Source organism: Heterocephalus glaber, unplaced genomic scaffold (genome assembly GCF_053883595.1).
Source record: "Heterocephalus glaber isolate CG9 unplaced genomic scaffold, H.glaber_assembly_v1.0 deba00001523, whole genome shotgun sequence".
NCBI classification, from domain to species: Eukaryota; Metazoa; Chordata; class Mammalia; order Rodentia; family Bathyergidae; genus Heterocephalus; species Heterocephalus glaber.
Genome location: NW_028258327.1, coordinates 27,770,682 through 27,782,885, shown reverse-complemented (window position 1 = coordinate 27,782,885; position 12,204 = coordinate 27,770,682).

Here is a 12,204-nt window from a genome sequence, read left to right as displayed (position 1 = left end):
CAAATAGACAGAATTAATACTGACAATAAACCAAGAAATACAATGTTGCTAATAGATTAAGATACATTGGAATTAATTATGTATCCAGTGACACATTGTTTTCATCTCAGTTGACCTACACTTTAAACATCTAATACTTCCTGGCCCAGAGATTCCCTCTCTCACGTATACCTGTAAAGAAGCTGGAAATTAATACAGATACCTTTCCAATGGCAATAAACAAGTAAAATCCAATCGGTTTTATTAACTTTGTGAAGGCCTGAAGTTTTGCTGCTCAGTAATAACAACTAATCTTCAACTTTCTCTATGTATGTATCTTCTACTTATCCACAATGTGCATCTTTTTTCCCAACTTCTTATAACCATTTTATGGGCACCCTTCGTACTATCACTAGTCAGGTGGACTCATACATTGTCCGATATATGATTTTTTTCCCATGCCAGTTTTATCTCATCAGCAATTTAGGGTCAGATTTCTTTTTTCAAACTTCACAGTATTTAGGGCTGGGAATTTAGCTCAGCGGTTCCGGCGCCTGCCTCGCAAGCGCAAGGTCCCGAGTTCGATCCTCAGTACCAAAAAAAAAAAAGTCTCAAGCTTCACAGTATTTAAGTTATACTAAGTGTGTTGTAGGAACCCAGTAATACTTGCTTTTGCTTTCTAGTGAGTCTGTTCTGTACAGTGGCTTTCAACCTTGATGTTAGTTATGATCCAGGGAGTTTTTAAAAATCACTGTTTAGGACATACCTCAGATCTACTGAATCACTGTTCTCTGTGGGAAAGACCTAGACATCAGTAGTTTTTCAAGCTGAAAAATCTAGATTAAGTGTTTTGAATAATCCAGACGATAAATTCTATTGGCTACAGAATTTTCAGGGAAATGGTGATTTCCCCTAAAATTTTTATTTGAAGCTCTATTATTTATAATGTTGCAGGACCACAAAAAAGCATCAGTTATATAAAGGCTTATATGACCCTAATTTAATTCTTCAAAAATGTCATTAAGTACAGTACTGACCCAAGAAGGGAAAATAAGCTTATAAAAAATGTAAAATCATGATATAGTTGTATTTGTGAGGTTCCCTTTTTCATTGTGGTTCTCTAATAACTTCAGATATGGAATTTGGATTTCACAGACTTCTGTGTTAGTTAATCTTTTTCTGCTTTTGTTCCTTGTCAGTTGAAGTGTGTATTAAACTAGACTCTTTAAGACCACAGTTCTTAGAATAACTACTGTATCTCACCCCCAAATGCCTAAGTTAGTTTCCTTTTTTCCCACTGTGGAGATTTTGCTTTTGTTTTCCTCTTGAGCCTTAAAAGTAGAGAAAAAAAGAATGCATAGTGATTAATAATCATTGTTGCTCGGTAAGATGGAGTCATGAGTTTCTCATCTCTATGATTTGTCCCTTTCTTACCCATTTTGTATTGACATAACAATATATATGAACCTGCATCAGTTCCAAAGAAAAGAGAATGGTTTTGGTTCATGGTTGTGGGAGAGGCTGGGAAGTCCATGTCTTCATGGCTCCTGATGAACATTTTGTGGTGGGAAGCAAAGAAGAATGTTGTATAGAAAAGAGGTCATATGGTGAGGGACACTTAGGGGAGGCGCCATGCTCGTTTTGTAACAACCTACTCTTGCGGTGAATGATCCAGTCTCAAGAGAGCTAGAACCTGCTTCAACTAGAAAAACAGTGCTCCCAATGAAGGACCCAAACACACTGTTATATTAGGACAGACTATCAACATGCATTTGGTAGGGAAAGACCTCACTCAAACCATAGCATTTGTGAGCAACTTGAGTAGATATTGATTTTCAGAAGGAGAAAATACAGTGAAAAAAAATCATTCAGCAGCAACTGATTTTCAAAATTCTGATCTTTTGATCATCTTCCAAAGTCATCATACAGTGTTTCTCTGTTAACTTTGGAGAAAAAGTCAAAATTCCACTCTGTATTAAAAAAATACAAAAATAAATATGCAAAAGAGACTGAAAAAAGTTATACCAAAAAATTTACTATTTCTAATCTCCAACTTATAAGATCATATGTTATTTTTTAAACCATAATAGTATTTTAAATAAATTGTCAGAGCATGCCATATATGATCATAATTTTGACAACCACAACTCTAAAATTAACTTCTAGCTTTATAACCAAGGAGCTTGAATAACTGTAAGGAGTACATTTTCTGCCTATTCTATTGATTCTGGATATTTTTCACATATATTTATTAAAATTTTATTATGTAATTCAATGATAAAAATTCACATATATATTTCAGCTCCTGCCATGAAGGGAAGAGAATATCTTTTTTCCTTGTGAAAAATGTTTTCCTTTGTATATATTTTATTTGTTTTCACTATAATAATGTCAAAGAGAAGAGTTTTTTGGTAAAATTTAATAATTCTTTTCCTCATTTTGGGGTATGTTTTCATTAACTTCTTTTCTATAGATTTTCCAGTTAAGCCAAATACCTAAAAATCCATTTGAAATATTTAAAAAGTTATTAGTTCTATTAACTTTACAATGAAAAAAAATAAGTGAATTTTACAAAATGATTCAATAGAGTTGAATAGTTCTTTTACCACAATTTTTGAAATCTCACCACTTTGCTGACCCTCATAATTGGTAATACGTATAGATATTTACTACAGGTATGATATTGACATATACTGTTTCCTGTATGTCAAATGTAGTTGATCCTCATAACACTAAGTATTATACACATTTCTATTTTACAGGAAAGGAAACTAGAAGCTAGATTAAACCTAATACTGACAAGAGCCAGTGACTTAGTGAATAAAAGCATCTATCTGCCCCCTTATTCATCATATGACTTAGGTGACTCATAGAGAAAATAAATGCCTTAACTATTCCTCACCTCAATTTTATACTATGCACTATTACAATAATGCCTGTAAATGCCTGTAAATGTCTGGAAGGTGAGGTTGAGACATCACACAGTGATTCCATTTCCGGAGCGGTCCTTCTGTTGCCCAGATGCTATGGGATTGACTACTAAGTAACCACACCTGTCCCCCATCAAGAGATTTGCCCTTGACCAACAAAGCCATCTGCCCAGTGAAATCTCATCTCCCCACTGCAACTCATGTGTGACGGATTATAGGTTTTTAAACACCATATGATTTATCCCATATGTAAGTGTCAGAGTTGATCTGAATGTAAAATGTAATTACTAGAGTCTCAGAAGGTTGGGGGCAGTAATAGAGGATGGATGGATAACATGTACCACAACACAGTTGGATAGAAATACTAAATTCTAGTGTTCTACACAGCACACTGGGCTATGATTCACAATACCTTGTAATGTATTCTAAGGATAACTAGAGGAGAGAAATTCAAATGTTTAAACACAAAGTAATGATAGAGAGATAGCAATGTTAATTACTCTGACTTGGTAAGCACATATTGTATACATGTTACAATGTACCCTATAAATATGTACAATTAGGGCCTGGGGATTAAGCTCAGTGGTTTCGCTGCCTGCTTCGCAAGCACAAGGACCTGAGTTTGACCCCCAGTACCAAAAAAAAAATATATATATATATAATTAATATGGATTAATCAAATATTTCTGGGGAAAATTAAGTATACTGATTTAATAACTAAATATTGCATGCTTATATTTAATTATCATGTTGTGCCCCTTAAATTTGTATAATAATAATAATGACAACAATAATAATAATTTTTGAAGGCTTTCAGGAGCATTCCCCATTTCGGTCATAGAACATTTGAGATAACATTCCTCCTTAGAACTTTGCAAATGCTTCTTCTGCCTACCTTATAGCTTTTTCTGAAGTTCACTTGCAAAATAAACTGTAGGCAATCCCATCCTATGATACAAATATTATTATATGTATATATGTGTGTGTGTAAATATATATGTGTATAGATATGTGTGTCTCTATAATAAGTGCCTCATAAACAATAATAAGACACTTGAGTAACTCAGAATTCAGATATTTTGTTCATATAACTAGGTATATAAATGATAAGAAGGGATTAAGGAAACTAACCATAAGGAATTAGGAAGTCAGACAGCAATGCAACTACATGAATACAGAGAATCTCCATTTCCTGGAAACTTATATCATTAAATTAAACTAGTATTTTAAGGGATAATTTAACAAACTCACAACTCATAATCCTACTATTCATTCATGAGTATGTGCTTAAATTAATGCTCATTTTAAAATGCACTTATTCAGCAATATTCAGTATGCAAATAGCATGCCTTTGAATGATTGAAACAAAGCTATAAAATTAAAATACACATTTTAGAGAAGAAAAAGCTGAAGCACACGGAAGATTTCCCATATCTGACATTTTCCAAAAACTGTACTCTATCCATAAACTGTAGCTAGCTGGTAAGTGAAAAGTAAAAATCACAGGAAGAAAGGCCATGAGAAGTTAACTGTAAGACAGGGATCCGAGTTACCTTTGCAGTAGCTTATCTGTGTTTGGTGGTCAGCAAAAAAGGCACTCACTATCCAGGTTTATTTGTTCTTGCTACAGACATTCTGATTAAATTTTAGCAGACAAAGCCCAGGAATATAAGAATATTTCTCTCTTTCTGTCTCTGTCTCTGTCCCTGTCTCTCTCTCTCCCTCTCTCTCTTTGATACAAGGTCTCGCTATACAGTTCATGTTGGCCTTCAACTCCCCCTATGGCCCAGGCTGGCCTAGAACTTGCTGTAGTCCTCCTGCTTGAGCTCCCAAGGGCTGGGCTTACAGGCATGCGCCCACAAACCTGGCATAAGAATACTCTTAAGGAGTGAGACAAGGAGCTCCCATTCTTAAACAGGATACAATGACTAACAGAAAAACACATGAAAAGTTTCATTTAAAACTTCATTAGAAAGTTAATTGGATTGGTTGTAGCTTATTCAGACAGTATATTTGTCCTTTTATCAGAGTTAATTCACCCAACTAAGAATGAGCTGGAAGATACTCACTTCTAAAATTGGGAAACAAGGGTTGTGAAGGACCAAGAATGACTATAATATATATTAGTACAGAAAAAAAACAACCAAATAATGGGTAATGAGGGAACAAAAGTGGCTAAAAGCAGTCATTTTGGAAGATTAAGAACATTTTGTTGGTTGACTAAGAGTATGGTATTTTTTGATGCAGTATTCGCATGTAGTTTAACAGTAAAGATGCTAACATTTGACAAGCAAAATACCATGGTGTACTTAGTAGTCATAAAATATAAAATTAGAAAAAAACTATTAAGTCTGAATAATAAGTCCAAATGTATTTTTCCTTTTTATACCATTTTCAATGCATTTCTCATAGGAATTTCTCACAAAAGTAGCTATGGCTTAGTCGATCAAATCATCTCACATAAAGTTCAAATGCAATTCCACACTTTTTTAACTTTTCTTTTCACTCTTACATATTTGTCAGGGATATTGATCACATTCATCAGGAGGATTCTGTACCCTTACACAACTGTGATGTGTTGCAATCCCACATTCGACAAGTGTTAGGGGCAGGATGACTGGACACCAAGGAAAAGAAGCACATAAAGTAGAAAAGAACTAACTCTAAAAATTCTTATAGCCTAGCAGGCAGCTTACACATATACTATCACTTTATCACATTCAATAAAATCAATTTAAAATTAAATGGTGTGTCTGTTGAACAGGCACTGGCTATTATACTCTTTTGTCACAGATATCAATAGACCAGGTTCCTTGCACTAAGTTACATGCCCAGCCATTCTTATTTTCTATTTTGAGACAAGGTCTCTCTAAATTGCCCAGGATAGGCTCGAATTTATGATCTCTAGCCTCAACATCCAAAAATTAGCTTTATTACCATGGAAGTAGTCCTTCTGAAATCTCTGTGGCTGAAATGAGAGTAATTAGAACAAAGAATTTTCAAAATATTTATTGGCAAAAATATGGATCAGTTTTAACAATATTATAGCTCCAGGACTGGGGATGTAGCTCAGTGCTGCCGCCCCTGCCTGGCAAGAGAAAGGGGCTAAGTTTGAACCCTAGTACGGGGGGGGGGGGGGGACAGTATTATACCTCCAAAGAACAAATATGCAATAAGAAAATTTTCATAGCAATTTATTTTTATTAGCTATGTGGATAATCGCTAAATAATGGGAAATGTTCAGTTAGACAACAAGCAATGAAATTTGACACCACTGATATGACAACTCCTGATTCAGGTATTGTTAGCCAGGATTTACTTGTACAACCAGACTTTGCTAAACAGGAAATAGATGTAACATATGTAAGGCTCTGACCTTCTCTCCCTGTCCACCTTTCTTCTTCCAGCAGATGAAACAAATACTTCATCCTGCTCTGAGAACCAAGAGTGGTAAGTGGCAACTCCTTTACTTCAGGATGAACATTTCATTATGTGAATATATTTATAACTGGATAGTGGTAAATGATACATTTAATAAACTAAGCTATGATTTTCACAACATTGATTAGATGTTCTGAGAATAACTACTTTAATAAACATTTTTTCAGCTAAGAAGGTAATGTATAAGTAGCTACATTTTTTAAAAAAACCACTTTATCCAATTTGATATTTAAGTGTAATTTTTTTCATTCTATAAGCAGCAATACAATTATTTTTCATGTCCAAGAGATTATATTAGAATTATATATTAGAGTATATTAGAATGTTATATTTTGCAATTTTAATTGTTTGAAAAATGAAAAACTGGTTCTATTGAGCATTAGTTTTTAATAATCATAACACATATGACTATGCCTTAATACAGTCATTAGAGTAAGGATGAGAAAGCATCCTCATTAATAGTTTCACATTGGTCAAAACAAAATTATAGCTTTTCTTTTGAGATAAAAAAATATTTTTCTCAATGATCACCAACATAAAACATAATTTATCCCATGAAACATACACAAAAAAGAAACTAAGAGGCTTAGAAATTTTCCAGTCCAACTCCTGTCTCCTTAGTCTCCCACATTTTTGTAGGTAATTTAAACGTAATATGTATTGTGTATTTTTATATAAGAAATAACTTCCATGGAGAACTTTGTATTTTATGATAAATAAAAAACAATTCTAGAGAATATTTGGGTACCACATAACTACCTTAAGGCAACAGGAGGCATTATATACCCCTTCAGGGAAGATTTTACTACCAAAATGTGTTTATAAGTGCTTTTCACCCCTATGACCTCGTGCTATCCAGGAGCTCTAGGACCACTCACCTCCTGCCAGTGGAGATCAGATTCGTCTCTGCTGGTTCAACTACAAAGCTAGAATGCCTGTCTGTATGACTAAACTGCTAAAGGTGGATCAAAAGTTGTCAAATTGATGACGAGTTTCAAGCCTGAAAACTACTCTTTAATAATGCTTTGCGAGGTGAATTGGGGCCCCTGGAATGAGCTCAGATGGTTTTTAAGCAGAGTCAATCACATACAGCTAAGAAAAGCAGTAGTACTGTTTAGTCAATTCAAGGAACTAGGAAAAATTTCATTCTTGGAAAGGAAAAAGATAGTTATCAAAACTGGCAAGGCAGTTATTCTTCTTTAAATATCTTTCCAGTTTTCTTACAAATGAAGTCTAACAGGTTTGTAAACTGTATATTTGCATAACTGCTTTCTGTTTTATAGATTCCTGATAAGATGAAAGTGACCAGAATGAGGATTAAATATTACATTTAAAATTAGAAAATATTGGGTCAGATACCTTTCTGTGCTATGATTTGTCTTTAAATGTGTCCATAGATATAATGCACACATTCCACATACATGTGCTGTTATTTTTAATGACATATTTTCTGATCTGCATAAGCCTTTAAAATTTTCCTGTGCTGTTCATTATAGGAGTGAGGGCTTTGAAACCAAACTCTGACTGTGCTTGTCAATCGGTTCTGCTACTTGCAGGTTTATGGTTTCTCATTATTAATTCTCTCATCCCAAGATTGCCATTGGTAAATTGTAGTATTGAGTAGCAGTATCTACCATGTTGCTTTCTAGAGAATAACACAGTGCCTGGTACAAAACAAAATCACTATATGTCTCATGATGCATACTGAAATTATGGTAAAGGGATATAGCTCTGAAATGTTGCATGTAAATTATTTTATTTATTTATAAATTTAATCCACATATATTCGCCTTTAAAGATAATGCTTAAAAGGACATAATTAATTTTTCTCCATATAGGGAGCCAGTTTTCCCAACATCATATGCTAGATAATCTGTCCTTCCCTTACTGCTTTTTAATGCTACCTTATTTGATCTGTCACCTATACTTCCTAAGGACCTGCATGGGCCATTTTTGAAACCTGTTCCTACAATAATATTAAATTTCACCATCAAATATTTGGTGTCTGTCTTAGTAACCAATATGGAAAAATGCTGCAATTACTTCTTTAGAAATTTATTCCATTGTTGTTTTTTCTTTATCTTCTGTACTGTGGATTTAACCCATGGCCTTCACACTGAGCTACATCCCCTTTATTATTTTGCTATTTTGACACTAGGTCTCACTGAGTAACTAAGTTCCCCATTCTGGTCTCAAATTTGTGATCCTCCTGTCTCAGCCTCCCAGAGTGTTGATATTACAAGCCTGTGCTACCATGTTTGAACATTTACTTAGTTATTCATGTACTAATCTGAGATTTTAGTCAAATGATAAGTAATTATAAGTTAGTTGCATTAAGATTAATGATTACTTTAGTACATTGCCAATTAAGAATATAAAAATTTTAATTTACTAAAGTCTTTTGTATTATTTGGTGGAGTTTTTTAAGTTCTCAAAAAGATTTTTTTGTTCTTTGTTGTTTTTTGGACACTTTGTAGTGTTGTTACTATTATTAGCGGTTTTTTGGAATCTTATTTTCTGCTTGAGTGTTGCTCTATATAGTAAGATGATGGTCTATGTAGCAAATTTGTTGATTGTTTTGTATTCTCTAGACAGATGACCATATTTAAAAACTAATAATTTTATCTTTTCATTTACAAGACTTACAAATGTCACACATTTGTTTTCTTTTTAAGGCTTTGATTATTATCTCACAGAAAAATGTTAAGCAACAGCATTAGTCATTCTTTTTTATTCCTAATACAGTATTAGATTGAATGTACCTGGTTTTTAAATAACCATTTCCTTGCTATTGCTATTTAGTAGATTACTGCTACTAAATTAATGATCTATTCTGTTTACTTTATAATGATGGGTATGGATTGAATTTAATAACATGTTTGTGTTATGATATTTTAGCCTACCAATGTGACAAATTTTACTAATGAATTTTCTAATGGAATCCCCCTTTCAATTCTAATAGAACTGTACTGGATCATGTTATTTTTAATGCAGTTTTGAAATTAATGAGTTGATGTTTTGGTAGAATTTTTGCATTCTACTTATAAAAGAGGCCTATCTATTAAATACCTTGATCATCTGTACTAGCTCATCATATATCACTGCAATGAAACACCAGGAGCAGGTTAACTGTACTCAGAAGAGAGGTTCTCTTAGTTTGGGAGGCTCAAGGACATGGCTCTGCCATCAGCTCAGCTCTGGGGCTTCCAGCTCTGTCACAGCATGGTGACATTGTGAGATCATGTGCGGGATGGAGGAATCACATTCCCGAAGGAGACAACAGAGAGCTGGGTGAGGTCTGTATAACCTCTTCTGAAAAGTACCAAACAATTCCAAGAGAACTAACTAATGCCTTGTAAGGACAGTGATCTCAACTGACCTAAGGACCATGTGGGGCTGGGCCCCACCTTTTAAAGATTGCACAATACCTCCCCAAACCACCACCTGGGCAACCAGCTTCCAACACATGGCCCTTTGTGGAGATATATAATGACATCCTCATCTTTTGTAGGAATCAGTCTCAGAGCCATTTCCATTTGCTCCTACTTTGTAGCTTAGCAGCCCTGTTTTCTCCACGTGCTGTTTCTTCCATAAAGTGTAACCTGAAGAATGGCAGCAAATGGAAAAGACTTGAGATTGACTCTAAAACAGATGAGGAAAATAGTAAATAGTAATGAGTCTTACGGTTTCTTTGACACTGGCTCTTACTAAGTAATCTAGGCTGGCCCCCAGCTTGCTATCTAACCCAGGCTGATCTTGAACTCATGACCCTCATGCCTCAGCCTCCTGAGGGCTGGAATTATAAGCATGCACTCCCACACCCAGAATAATGGGCCTGTTTTATAAATGAAATGCAAAAATTTCTAACAAAAAATTGTTTTCATTAATTTCGAACAAATGATAAAAATAATCTAACAGAGCTATAAAAAGGTCGTGAGCATACTTCAGAATGAGAAAACTCAGTGAAAAAAATTTTAACATTAATAGAGAAATCATACAACAAAACATTACTAAATGCAATCCCTATATCCAGCTTTAAAAGAAACAGAACAAAATAAAGGAGATCATTATTTTGGTAGCAGTAGTATACTAAAGATCAACAGCGAGTACAATGGTTCTTTTCATCACCCAGCCCTCAAGTTTGGGAGGAATAAAAGGAGTAACTGCAATAGCCCTGCAGTCTTGCTACACATATCTTTATTTCCTTTAGTTGTTGACCTTCTTAATCTTGATTTTCTTTAGTTCTTCATGCACAATGGCTCATATGTTTCCTGGATGTTATCTTGTTGACATTTAGCAACAGGACTAGTGTTTGTTCTGTTACTACAGAATTTTTCTATATATGAAAAATAAGAAATAATTGTCGAGGTAAGAGCAGGAATTAAAAAACATTTTTTTCATTACATCCTCACACCAGTTCCTGCCCTGTGATGCAACAGTCCCCTTCCCTTCACCTTCACCACACGTGTTGTTATGGTTTGTATCTAGAATTCACTGAGAGCCTCATGTGCCCATGAGGCTCTTGGAAGAAGACTGAACCATTAGGTCTCTGTAGCTGACTTGCTGTTAGGAGCTGGTGCCTGGTCAGAGAGTAGGTCCGTGGGGGTGTGGCCTGGAAAAGTGCATCTCCTCCTTTACTGGTTCCTCACTCCTCTGTTTGCTTCTTGGAAGTCATAAGGGGAGCAGCTTTCCTCCATGCACACACTTCTGCCAGACCTTTCCATGTTTAAGCCTGCCGAACATGGACTGACACTTCACACTGTGAGCCAAACTGAACCTCTCCTCCTTGTGAATGTCAGGTATTTTGTCCCAGCAATGAGAAAGTAACTAAGACACATGTATAGACACTTACAGGTACACACAGAGAAACACATATTCATATCCACATACCAAAAGTCATGGCATTTTCTTGCTAGGTTTTTGGATTTAGAATCCATGTTTCCCTCTTGTTTGTATAATTCCTTTGAAGTTAATTCTGAGTTGGCAGAAAAACGTATCGATATAGTGATAAGTAAAAAGTTTACTTTTTAAATGAACAATTTGATGAATTCTTTTAGCAACTAAACAAAGTTTTCATATGTCATAATTTAGAAATCATTTTTTTCGACAAAATGAACTTTTAAGGCACATGTAAAATTTCTGTAAATATTTAATGCACAATAACAACATGTTAGAAGATTTTTTTTCCTTTTCAGAAAAGTGCTCAACATAGTGGTCCTAACATCAATAAGTAGTATATCTTGGAGTTTAATTAAATCATGTATATTTATTTGTACTTCAGGAAGACAGGTTTTCTGTACTGTAGATTCATAATTAGTAGCAAACCATAAGGAAGTGAAATTGCAAATCTGTATTTCTGGATTTGGCTTTTCTCTGATCACACATGAAAATTACTAATGTCTTTAAAAAAGGAAAAGCAGAGAAGGAAAAATGGAAAATAAAATTATTTGCATATAGCAAAATAATTCTTTTAAGATAAAATAATTTAAAATCAACCAAGCTTTGTTCCTAGAAAACAACAGAGAAAATGTGTAATGTTGCATATTTAGAAATTGCCTCTGTACAAATGAATGACAGGATTAGAGACAGTTGCTTTTCCTAATTCTTTCCAAAGCCTTTCTAAAATTTCTGACAGATGGAACTTCATTTAAACTTTCTGTTTACAGTAGCCCTTAGGGAAGAGGACAGGATGAAACCAAATGTTCTGATGATGTATTCACCGCATTTGAAATGTCTACCTCCTCAACCCCAAGTAGTTTAGATTTGTCACTGCCTTTCTCCAGAAAGAACTAAAATACGTCAGAGTAAAGGAAAATAAAACTTTACCATGCACTTTTATGCAAGAGGGAAAAAT